Source organism: Schistocerca americana, chromosome 9 (genome assembly GCF_021461395.2).
Source record: "Schistocerca americana isolate TAMUIC-IGC-003095 chromosome 9, iqSchAmer2.1, whole genome shotgun sequence".
In the NCBI taxonomy this organism is placed as follows: Eukaryota; Metazoa; Arthropoda; class Insecta; order Orthoptera; family Acrididae; genus Schistocerca; species Schistocerca americana.
In genome coordinates, this window is record NC_060127.1 from 40,358,624 (window position 1) to 40,372,209 (window position 13,586).

Sequence of the window (13,586 nt, forward strand, 5' to 3'; positions counted from 1 at the left end):
TACCCTCTCTCTTAAAACCCACATCCTTTTGTCTTTCCCTCTCCTTCCCTCTTTCCTGACGACGCAACCGTTGGTTGCGAAAGCTTGAATTTTGTGTGGATGTTAGTGTTTGTTTGTGTGTCTATCGACCTGCCAGCACTTTCGTTTGGTAGTCACATCTTCTTTGTTTTTAGATATATTTTTCCCACATGGAATGTTTCCCTCTATTATATTTATATGTAAATTGTGTGAATTTCTGCTTTCATTTAACACAGACAGAAAAATTTTGCAGTTAATTAAGGAAAAACATAAATATGTTAACTTTATAAAGTTAAAGTATAAGTTCTCACTAAATTTTGTAATATTTACATTAAAAATTTGTTTAAAGAAAAATTTAAATACTTTAATTGCCAGCTTTGTAAAGGATTAGATCCTTTGCTTTAGTTGCAGCATCTATCTCGTGCCTGGTGGGAAGAAATGTTGTAAACATGGGTCATTTGGAATCGCAGGGAAATGTATTTCTGCGAAAGTTGGTTTATCGTTGTGAGTCACACTGCTTACTTACTAACACAAATACAGTAGACAAAAACTTATTGGAAGTCTTGTTATATTCAAGCAGGAGCTACACTGGTAATCGGAATTAAACTTTGTAAGTAATTTCTTCCAATTGATAAAGCCTGTGGCAATACTCATACTCCGAAAAAGGAAATAAAGCCAATGTGTTGCTTTGTCTTGACTGGTAGAAAGGGAGTTGGCATTACACCACTCTTTGATTTTAACTGTTGTCTACTCTTAATTCAACCACAGTACCTCGTTGTTTCTGGTGTTACACAAACAAGATCACCTGAAAGTAGTTAATACCAGATTTATAATCCATCAATGTAGGCAGGGCTACTGCCAATTTTACACAAAGTGACAAATATCTGTAAAAATGTATTTGTCATTTGTAAATGTAATCCCTATTAAAAGAGCACGTCATACTATGAAAGTATAACTGTGATCAATGTTTGCACTCCTTTAGAGACCCAAACAAATTTCACAAGATGGTTTAGGACTGCATATCAAGGCATAATAAGCAAAATTGAGAACAGGAGGACTAACACAGAGGTCTAGTTTCCTCAGAGAGAGTTACCCTTATTCATTTTCCACATCACTTCCTCGTTACAATTATCTCAAAATAGTTTGGAAACAATTGTTATCCCAAGGACATAATAGCACTTACATCCTTTTCCATTTGCATGTTACAATACCACACAAACACTTTGTCTTTACTGGTAGAAAGGGAGTTCAACTTTAACAGATGTTCATTCTTAATTCATATCACAGTTCCCCCGTTGTTTCTGATGTTACACAGGCAACAAGATCACGTGAAAGTTATACAGCAAGTCATTAACGTATACAGGCAAGATTGGACCGAGGACAGACTTGTGAGGAGAGACACCAACTTGCACTGGTAGGTACTAAGAATGTGCCATTAACTTATGGCATCTGCATTTTATTACTTAAATAAAACTGCATTTATTAAATAGAATCTCCTCTAAATTCATAGATGGAGGTCTGTGCAGTTCATGACATAAGTTCACGGCTTGTAGAAAATAAACTAACTCTTCATACAGTAAGACTCAGTTTTTACAGTTCACACAATTCAACAAAACCTGACATTTTAAATTTCACAGAATGGGCATTTGATCAGTGAAACTGAACAGTTCAAATTTATAGGTGTTCACATAGATAGTCAACTGTCATGGAAAACCCATGTTCCAGGTCTTGTTGACAGGTTTAATGCTGCCATTTTTACTATTCAAACAGTATCTGAAGTAAGTGATCATTCGACACGAAAATTAGTCCACTTTGCTTATTTTCATTCGCTTATGTCATATGGTATTATATTTTGGGATAACTCTTTCTATTCTAAAAGGATATTTTTGGCTCAGAAGTGGGCAGTTTGGCCAATAAGTGGTGTAAGTTCGCAAATCTCTAGTCGACCCCTGTACCATAGTCTGGGTATTCTGACACTGCCATATCAATATTCTTTACTGTCGTTTCTTGTTACCAATATCAGCATATTCCCAAGAATTATCAGCTTTCACTCAGTTAATACTCGGCAGAAATCTAATCTGCATTTGAATCGCACTTCCTTAACTCTTTTGCATAAAGGTGTGTAGAATACTGCTGCATTCATTTTCAATACGCTACCAAAAGAATTCAAAAATCTTAGCAGTAATCCACGCACTTTCAAATCGAAACTGAAGAGTTTCCTCGTGGGACACTCCTCCTATTCCGTTGACAAGTTCCTTGAAAAATTAAGCTTATGGCTTGACTTTTTTTAGGTTCATAAACATTTTATTTTATCTGCTATTACTTTTATGTTGTAATTTCATGTAATGACACAGCCCATCACCTTAGAAATTTGCTCCTCAGTTTGGTCCTACAGAACTAGACATGTAAATAAAATAAAATAAAAATAAGGGAAATGAGATTTGTACATATCCTCAAGTCCTTTATCCCATATCTGCACTTACATCTACAAGTCTTTTAACCACATATGTGAATATTAAAATGTCATAAAACATTTTAACCTGTTTGGAATGTTGGAAGTCTGGCAATAGAATTGAACCTGGTCTGAAGTTTTAGTGAACTTGCCAGTCATAATTTAAATTCCATAGATTAAGACGTCAATTATGAATACATTTTAAAACAACATAGCCTGTCATATTCTTGATACATTTCATAAGTTAGAAATTTCTGTTGTACAAAGGGCATTTAAAAAGTTTTGAACTCTCCTCTCTAATTTTTTTTTAATTTTTTACAGGAGGAGAATGAATTTTTTTGTGAACACTCTTGGAACTTTTAGCTAGAATGTGGTATATAAAAGAATTTTTTTTATTTACAGGTGAGCCATAACGGACCATGAAGTAGATGTCAGGTTGTGACAATGGTTGGTGATGGAGTTCCTCTTCAAGACTGGCGATGGCTCTGCCACCTCGATTCACAGGAAGTTGCTCCCTGTTTATGGGGAGGACACAGTGGATCACAGCAGTATTCAGCAGTGGTTGCAGAGGTTTAAAGAAGGTGATTTTTCTCTACTGGACAATCCACAATGCGGTAGGCCATCGATGGCAGTGAGTGATGTGAATAAGGAGACCATTGATCAAATCATCCACAATGACAGACATGTGATGACACGACAGCTTACTGAAATAACTTGTTTGTCACTGGGTAGTGTGGTATCACTGGTACAGTCACTAGGATACAGAAAAATCTGTGCAGGTTGGGTGCCTAGATTATTGACAAGAGAAATGAAAATGATGAGGAAGAATGTGCGCAAGGGTCTCATGAAGACCTTTACTGAAGAGTGGAAACCGTGTTTTGATGTCTTTATCCAGGAAGAAACATGGTCTTTTTGTCCAAACCTGAGAGCAAAACCCAATCCATGGAGTGGCTCATCTGGGTTCCTCAAGAAGAAGAAACCAAGACTTTCACGAACAGCGGGCTAAAAGGTGATCACCTCCTTCATTGTCTTTTTGGAACCTGGCTCCACAATTAACCAGGACCATTACCGTTTGTCACTGGACAAGCTGCGACGTGCCATCAAGACCCACAGACTACAGCTTCAGGGTCATCTCATCAGACTACACCATGACAATGCCAAACCCCTCACAGCCCTTAGGACACAGGAGAAAATCAGGAAAATGGGTGGGAAAATTGTTCCTCATCCTCCCTACAGTCCAGACTTGGCTCCATCTGATTTTTACCTCTTTGGTCGTCTGAAGGCCCACCTGCATGGAAAACATTTGATAGTAAGAAAGACCTTATTTCCTGCGTCAAGAAATGGTGTAAAAGTCAATCCCCAGAATTTTACCACAAAGCATTTACATCATGGGAAGAACATTGGGCCAGATGTGTCACAGTTGATGGAGGCTACATTGAGTATGCTCAATGTATAGCTAAATGTTCCAAGTATGTTCACAAAAAATTTCATTCTCTTCCTGCAAAAAATAAAAAATTTATAGACAACTGTGCAAAACTTTTTGAACGTCCTTTGTAATTACTGAAATCAGTTTTGTGAAATTTTCTGCCGAACATTTCCTTAACATTGAGAAGCCAAATGGAGTTGTGTTAGAAGTTGTCATTGTATATGGCATACAATTACAAGTTATTCATATATTATTCATGTAGTGTGTTTACCAAATTCACCACAATGTTACATCAAGTTAATGCGCTACACTTCTCAACATAATAAGCACTGCTTTGTATACTTCTAAACATGTTTAAGAAGTATTTTGATAGATTTACTGATTTTACGCTGAATATTATTTGTAATATATGTGATGCACAAACAGGAATCAGACTACGATACAAAGATTCCATTGGATGGATAGTCCTCAAGACAGCCTTCATGCCCATTCATGAAAATTTTCGGTAACTGCATAAGTGATCTCTGTTAACTAAAAACAAACTGACAGATCTAAAGCAGCTGCTGGTATGACAGAAGCAGGATGCAAGTCTGACTGTGTGAAAAATCAGGAATAGAGTGTGTCGCCATCTTCAGTGTTTGCCAACATAAACAAAAAATCTATCATCTCATGGGCACCGCTCAGTCAAGCAATACAGCTATGGCAAAAAATAAAAAATTAATATCCATTTGGGTTTTGTTCGTGTTAGTTAGTTCAGTTTAGTTTGGTATCATAGGTGCTATTTCACTTGCATCCTGTAATGTGAGTCACGGTGTTCTGTTAAAGGATTACCTCTTTTCCAGTGAATCTGGCTTGTACACAATTGCAGTCGTCGTGTAGAATTTTGTGGACCAGCTATGCTGTGCCGTGCCCATGCAAACTCCTCCGAAGCATCTTCTCTGGTGCAGGAAATTGCTAACAACTTACACCACATTACAAATGAAGACTGAACATGTATTTTCACTTTTAACTTCCGTTTCCAGAAGTTTAGTGCATAACTGCATTTACAATTCAGTCCATTAACTTGATGTTAATACAATCTTTCTCTATGGGAACTCAAACAAGAGTGCTGCTGATCTAACAGCAATACAAAAACTTCCTTACATTACAATCAAAAAACATATTTTTGTTTTTCTCCTAAGAGATTCAATAATCCCGTTTCTTCTGTGTGCGTCTTCTGGGTCCATGGACCACATACCAGATGCCCAGCAAGTAATCAACATTCTCCTGGCTTCCACACACTGTAGCTATATCTTTCCTCATACGCCCTCTCTGTAGGAACAGATACGGTACACACAGTAGGTCTGTGATATTTAACTCCCCTACTCAAACATATCGAACATCTTTAGCTGACACAACAATTGTTCATATAGCAAACAAGAATTTACCCACATCGTCCTGTTCACTACGCAGTGTCACTCCTCCCCAAATGGATAATAATAGTGAGTTATTCCTATCGATGGAATGCAACACAGACGAAAATCATAATACCTACCTTAACTTTTAACTACAAAGAATTATCATGGGGGATGTTTGCATGTATTTGCATCGGCACATGTTTTTATCCATGGATATCAGCATCAGGGCAGACACATATCCATAGAAATATAGCCTATTCAATAGTATTTCATGGGACCCACTCTTGAAAGCTTTGGTAATTTAAAAAGGTGTCTCTGAGCCGCTGTTTCTTCATGTTGCTTGATGTACTGTCTCAGAGCAGCCTTAATCTTCACCACCGCTTAATCATGCATCTTATTAAATCTGCCTGTTTACTTTTACTTAAACTTGTCCTGGGAAAGGAATGAGTGGCTAGGAGGCCTTAAACTTTCTTTGCCATGGAATGTTCTCTATATATTTGCAACCAGTTACCAATTTCATGACAATATATATACAGGGTGAACATTAATAGAACTGGCAAACTGGTGGGACAGATTCCTGACTGAAATTGGAAGAAAGGAGCTATTATGAACATGTGTCCGGAAATGCATAGTTGTCACGGTAGATCGCACTAACGAATTACAGTTCCCCTGACCATGTACCATATGTTCCTGAGTGTTGCCGGCTGCATGATTGATGCAGCATACTGTAAGCAGCAAATTAGTGTGGTATTCACATTGGGGAAAAAGCTGAGAAAAGGGGCTTGAAATGATGTGTGATAGGGTTGGCATCTTTGGGGTACTTGTTTTGATACAGCTGATCTGCCTCTCAATTGTTTCCATCTGCTTGGTCGTACACGAACATCATCTCAGCTTGTTCCCGACAGGAATAATGGACCATTCTGCTGCTTACAATAAGCTGCGTCTATTAAACAGCCTGCAACCCACAAGGAACACATTGCGCGTAGTCAGACGAACTCTCGCTCATCAGCACCATCTAGCGTGGCAACAATGCATTTCCAGACACATGCTCATAGGATCTTCTTTCCTCCATTTCCAGTCAGGAAAAAAAGGAAAAAAGGAATCTATCCCTGCAGTTCATTGGTTATATTAACGCTCAACCAGTATATTCCTGGTTTGCTCCTTTAACATGTATTTTTTATTGACTGCCATATGGACCAAGTCAGTTATCCAGTCCTCCCACCGAGAGGCCCAAGTCTTAATAAGCCAACCTTCAGACATTACAAGTATAATGAAACACAATTACAGTACCTATACAATTACCTCTACCTTTTGCCTGAGGCTTTTTTATTTCATCAATTGTAATATGAAAAGAGTTAAATATATTGTTTACAAAACAACTGCAGCAGAAAAGAATGTCAAAGCAATATTTGCAAAGACTCCTATAAACTACTAATAAAGATCTAAAAATAATTCCTCTGTCTTGATTTTCATCTATGAAATGCTAGTCTATATTAAGCAGTGTCTCTTAGGAGGAGGAAAATATGTTAAAACATAATTCTCACTTGTATGGAACCAGATAGATGCTTAATCAATCTACCTTCCTATGTAATGACATTACATACATCAAAAGGTGTACACGATCAAAGGCAGAGCCACGTGTAACAGCACCCACATGATTTACCAACTGACCTGCCTACACTGTGAAGCTTTCTATGTGGGAATGACCAGCAACAAACTGTCCATTCACATGAACGGACACAGGCAGACAGTGTTTGTTGGTAATGAGGATCACCCTGTGGCTAAACATGCCTTGGTGCAGGGCCAGCACATCTTGGCACAGTGTTACACTGTCCGAGTTATCTGGATACTTCCCACTGACACCAACCTATCAGAACTCTGGAGATGGGAACTTGCCCTTCAATATATTCTCTCTTCCCATTACCCACCAGGCTGCAACCTCTGCTAATTTCAAGTTGCCGCCGCTCATGCCTCACCTGTCATTCAACATCTTTGCCTCTGTACTTCCGCCTCGACTGACATCTCTCCCCAAACTCTTTGCCTTTACATAGGTCTGTTATGTGCGGATGGACATATATATATATATATATATACACCTCCGCCTCGACTGACATCTCTGCCCAAACTCTTTGTCTTTAAATATGTCTGCTTGTGTCTGTATGTGTGGATGGATATGTGCGTGTGTGTGTGCGAGTATATACCTGTCCTTTTTTCCCCCTAAGGTAAGTCTTTCCGCTCCCGGGATTGGAATGACTCCTTACCCTCTCCCTTAAAACCCACATCCTTTCGTCTTTCCCTCTCCTTCTCTCTTTCCTGATGAGGCAACAGTTTGTTGCGAAAGCTTGAATTTTGTGTGTATGTTTGTGTTTGTTTGTGTGTCTTTTTTTCTGCTGACAGGATTGGAATGACTCCTTATCCTCTCCCATAAAACCCACATCCTTTCGTCTTTCCATCTCCTTCCCTCTTTCCTGATGAAGCAACCATTATCCTCTCCATTAAAACCCACAACCTTTCGTCTTTCCCTCTCTTTCCCTCTTTCCTGATGAAGCAACCATACATATATATCAGCACATAGCTTTCTGAAAGAGGCAAGATCTTGTTGAATATCCCGCCACCAGAATACATCTCTTCATTCTGATCCCAAGACAATGTGGCACAGTCCACATGAATGGCTCCTTTTTTGAAACTGAATTTAAGTTTTTTGAAAGTATCAGCTTGTTAGCACTGAAGCACGAATGTGTGGACTGAAGATTGGGATCAGTAGTTGTACACGCAAAATGATCCATGGAACATGTAACTAACTAGCTAGCTACACAAAGATTCCTTAACACCACTTATACTTACACTACTGTCATCAGAGAACAGCATGATATTGGTTTCAGTGTCCGAGGTCTGGAGGTTGTACCATCGGTTTAAATGGAATTTGAAATAATTGTAACACAAGATAGTGTGATATTTATATAATGTGGTAGGACTTTTTACCTATCTTAATGTTATCTGTGCTTTCCCAATCTCTTGGCGTAATGACAGCGCCGAGCATTTACATATATAACTGTCTAATATATGCCAGAGAAAATCTGAAAAAAATGAACATGAGATGTGATGTGCATGCACACAGTACAAGAAACGGTCACCTGCTGGACTTGCCTTCCACAAGACTTGCTGTAGTCCATAATAACTATAAGTACTTAAGCATAAAATTTTTCAATAAGTTAGCATGCTCAGCTCGTACAGTACCACTAAATAAATATAAGAATACATTGCAAACCTGGCTAAAAAACAACGAATTCTATACAACTGAAGAATTCTTAGAAACTAATCATCAAAATAAATGTTTTACCTAAATTATGAAAAAAAATGTTTTAATATTATATAAGCTAGTTATTTACTGTGATTCTTTTCTTATGTGTCTATTTCATTACTGTATAAAACATTGTTTTACATAATGCTGAAGAAAAGGTCTTTAGTTCCTTTTCTCCCTTTTCTGCAACTATCTGAATATCGTACTGAAACTAATACCCTCTGTAAAATTTGACGAAGCCAATTGTATGAAAAATACTGAAAGGCTAGTAAAAATATTCTATTCTATTCCAACCTTCACATCTCTCATCTCTTCCACTTTTTACAATTTCTCAGGGAGATTTTCATTTGTTGTCTGATGGTTTTATTACGTTATCGTTCCTCAAGATATTGCCTTTGCTAGTATCCTTCAGTGTATATTTTTATATGTCTTTACTTATTCTACAAAGGTGAGACTACATTGACTTTTTCGTCAGAGAAGTCGTTTTTGAGCATCTCAAGAATTTTTAAAGCTGTTGTAATCTCGATTCATAATTTGGTGACACTACATTTAGGTGGATAAGGTGTATCTCCCACTCAAGTCTTCCTAATACATATACAAAAAAATTGTGTGTCACTGTGCAGTTTTCTTCCTTGCCAATTTGTAAAAACAGGCATGAAGACTCTAGTTTTTGTCAAGGACACTAGGCCTACCTAAATGTCACAGTTCTTCCACAGTTTATTATGCCCTATTAATTCTGGACAACTCTATCAACCTTTACATTACCAGTGTTTTCTGCAGATTATGTTCGTCAAGGATTTAATAACATTTGTGTCGCCTGGCAAAGGTACGGTATTGAAATATCATCAACGGCAATTTTGGTGTCCTTTTGGATACCAGCGCTGATTAAAAAGCCCAATGGTTGTTCCACTACAACAGTCTCTACGCATAAGAAAAATGGGGATAACTCGGGATACGAATGTATATACTGAGACGCAATCCATGATACCAACATAATTAACACTACTGCGGCTGAAAATGAGTATATTCGTAGTGACTTAATTTACTACACCAGCTTCTTAAACTAATCACATTATGTGCGAGAGTAGCGATAATGAATCTGTAAACATGTGTCCGATGCTAAATCAATTGGGCGCTAATAACTTCGGTGTGAGCGCCCTAACCTCAAATGAACCAGCCAATACATTAGTTACTGGGAGCAAATTAACAGCATGATACTGTAAGCCCAGACGCACCACTGACTATAACGATCTTTGTCATAATTCCACACACCATCAATAACTTATTAATTAAAAATACAAGATATTCATTCATTCCAGCAGACGATAGTTTTCTAAACCTGTTGAATGCCGGGAAATGACGCAAGCGCCTCTTCCGTATTGTCACTGAATCACGTCTGCAACACCACAGTTTGCTTCACCAGATGGCAGGACACACCTCAGCAACATTGGTCTCTATTCATTCCCTTATAGTTTATTGTTTACAAACTAAAATTTCATTTTAGTAAATTAAAAACGATTTTTTTCCAAAAGCTTACGAGCTGAGATGATTTTATAATCCTCGTTGCGTATTTCCAACAAATTTCTGAATACTGTACTCGTCAAAAATAGGTATTGCCTTAGGTGATAAGTACTGGACAGCAGACTGCTTATATCACCTTTGCGCAGTGGCAATATCGTAACCAATGAGGTTTATCCGAGGTGCGATTATTGCTAGTTGAAAACTTTTACCAATACCCCGCCTAGTGGACGTGAAATACCGTCCGCTACGGCAATTTTTGCACACTCCTCCGGGAGTATTAAGGCAATTCAAACATATGATAATTTATATTATGCAAGTGAGTAATGTGATATTGGTACTACTGAAAGTGAGGTAATACAGAAAACACAAAGCAACAATTCTGTGCCTACTTTTAGTTACGAAGACTGATCGCCATGTGGAAACGCTTAAAAGAAATGATTTGACTTTTCATTACTCTGCAGTCGAAACATAAATAATCATTTTAATCCAACACATTATGCTACTTAAAACGCCTTATTCTGTTATTAATAAGGATCATCAGTTAGGGGTAATTAACTACAAATACGCTACCGTATGTCGCAATAGCACGACCTCTCTGTTAAAACAACTAAGACTGCGGTGACCAAAGCAAGACACAGGAGGGTCTTATCATTTCTTTCTAATATGTTGTCATTTAAGATGCGTCCAAACGATGCCTTTTTTCTGTTCGACGTTGCGCGTACGCATTCATTTCTAACAGCTCAACTACGCATGCGTATTTGTGTATGCGTTGTTTCCTCTAATTGTAGGCAGTGCGTAAGGGCCTCCGTTCTAGTGGAGTCTGTGGCATTACCGCATTTGATGGGTACGAGGATGTTAATAACTAAACAACTTTTTATAAAATAAAATACCAATGAAATAACCTTTACAGAACGACTAGGCGCCTCTCGTAAGTATTTCTATTCCAGGAATAATCACCGAGATGCTTTATTTCGAGAAACTTATCAAATAGGTCCACCTCGTGTACAGGGAAATTTTGAACAGGAACCAATGTCGGTACAATGGTTTCCATTCAGATGTTTAACTCATCCACTTTTGCTTGAAGAACTGAATTAGGTGTAACGCAGTACAATTATTAGTTATTAATTCAAAGGGAAACATAACGAAACAGCCATTTATCACTTAAGTGTATTAACACTTAAACATTACGCGTTTACATTATTCCAAAACAAAAGAGGACCCAGCGTACTGTACGTACAGAACAGCACTAATGCATTAGATCAGGTGACTGTGTGACGTAGTGCGCGTCAATTTGTCTACCCTACTGCATACCAGGTCATGCAACTTCTCTTTTCCTCTCAACAACAGACGCGTGACACATCTGAACTGAGACATGAGTTCCTATTCAAAATATTATATACTCGCCCCTCTCTACAAGTCCTAGAAGTTTGTAACGGAAATTTCCGAACACCCTGTATAAGTCGCCGGGTGCTAGCTAGCGAATTGTTATGGCCAGCCATATCGTTGCAGTTCCCTAAGGAGTAAATATACAATATCGCAGTGAATTACATCTGAAATTTGGAAACTAAACAACACCATCACTTTTCGTTTGTCGTATATCTGTTGTTTTGATACAGTTTTACACATAGCCACATTCTGTTTTCTTTTCTGGCCTTTCTCATCACAATAAACGCAGCACAAATTGCGGAGCAAAGAAATAGATACATATCACACTGCTTGAACAATGAGCAACGTGTACATACGAATACCCAACTCGCGTTCATTCTACAATTTTTGTGCCTGCGCTTGCGTTCATGTGCGTCAGCGATTGCTCACAAGGAAAGGGGCAGCATGTTGAATAAGATTGTAACTTTACACCCGACCTCATTTACTAGAATTCTATCATCGGAGCACGCAGTCAGTCATAATTTAACTTTTAAACAGGCAAAATACGGCGCTGCGATCGGCAACGCCTATGTAAGATGATAGATCGGTTACTGCTACTACAATGGCAGATTATCAAGATTTAAGTGAATTCTATCATCGGAGCACGCAGTCAGTCATAATTTAATTTTTAAACGCAGAATACGCCGCTGCGATCGGCAACACCTATATAAGATGTTAGATCGGTTACTGCTGCTACAATGGCAGATTATCTAGATTTAAGTGAATTTGAACGTGGCGTTATAGTCGGCGCACGAGCGATGGGACACAGCATCTCCGAGGTAGCGATGAAGTGGGGATTTTTCCCGTACGACCATTCCACGAGTGTACCGTAAATATCAGGAATCAGGTAAAACACCAAATCTACGGCATCGCTGCAGCCGGAAAAAGATCCTGCAAGAATGGGACCAACGACGATTGAAGAGAATTGTTCAACGTGACAGAAGTGCAACTCTTTCGCAAATTGCTGCAGATTTCAATGCTGGGCCATCAATAAGTGTCAGTGGGCGAACAATTCAACGAAACATCATCCACATGTGCTTTCGGAGCCGAAGACCCATTCGCGTACCACACAAGACTTTGCACCTTACCTGGGCCCGTCACACAGACATTGGACTGTGATGACTGAAAACATGTTGCCTGGTCGGATGAGTCTCGTTTCAAATTGTATCGAACGGATGGACGTGTACAGGTATGGAGACAACCTAATGAATCCATGGACCCTGCATGTCAGCAGGGAACTGTTCAAGATGGTGGAGGCTCTGTAATGGTGTGGGACGTGTGCTGTTACAGTGATATGGGTCCCTTGATATGTCTAGATGCAACTCTGATAGGTGACACGTACGCAAGCATCCTGTCTGATCACCTGGGCCCATTCATGTTTAGTGTGCATTCCGTCGGACGTGAACAATTCCAGCAGGACAACGGGACATCCCACACGTCCAGAATTGCTACAGGGTTGTTCCAGAAACACTCTTGTGAGTCTCTAAACCAGGGCTTAACAACTGGCCGGTTTTGAGCGCGAGTACTCGCGTCTTCTCAGGCACGTACTCGCGTCTTCTCAGGCACGTGCTCGCGAGCAGGTGCACGGGGGAGGAGTAGGGAGGGAGGGGAAATGCGCGCGCACGTTTGTATAGGGCCGCAGCTTGCCTATTGAATTCGCGCCGACGGTGTAACATTTAAAGTACTACGATCAGCTCTAATACTCGCTTCGCCGGTTAAGAATCATGTCAAGTCGCCGTTGTGTAGCCCCAACCATGCTTTCGAAGTTCAACCCCCATTGGGAGGAGTTGTATCTGTTTACAGAAAAAGAGGGTGTTGCAAAATGTTTAGTATGACACAAAACGCTGAATTCTTTCAGGAAATTTAAATTGCAGCGACATTATATGTCGTACCACGCGAAAGACTACGGAAGTGGATAATGTGATGGACCAGATCGTGCACAGGAAGTTATTAAACTTAAAAGGAAGCTATCCGAAGAAGATCTGGACGACGAAGAAAAATCAACTGAGGCAGCTCTCAGAGTGAGTTACAAAATTGCTTTGCTTT

The 13,586-nt window shown here is 39.1% G+C and overlaps 1 non-coding gene across 1 annotated transcript; it reads left to right on the top strand.

Annotated features, from left to right (window-relative positions):
- Positions 1-10,249: 10,249 nt before the first annotated feature.
- Positions 10,250-10,390, top strand: LOC124551477. The gene has a single exon (XR_006967846.1). It is a non-coding gene; the product is annotated as a U4 spliceosomal RNA (small nuclear RNA).
- Positions 10,391-13,586: the final 3,196 nt, after the last annotated feature.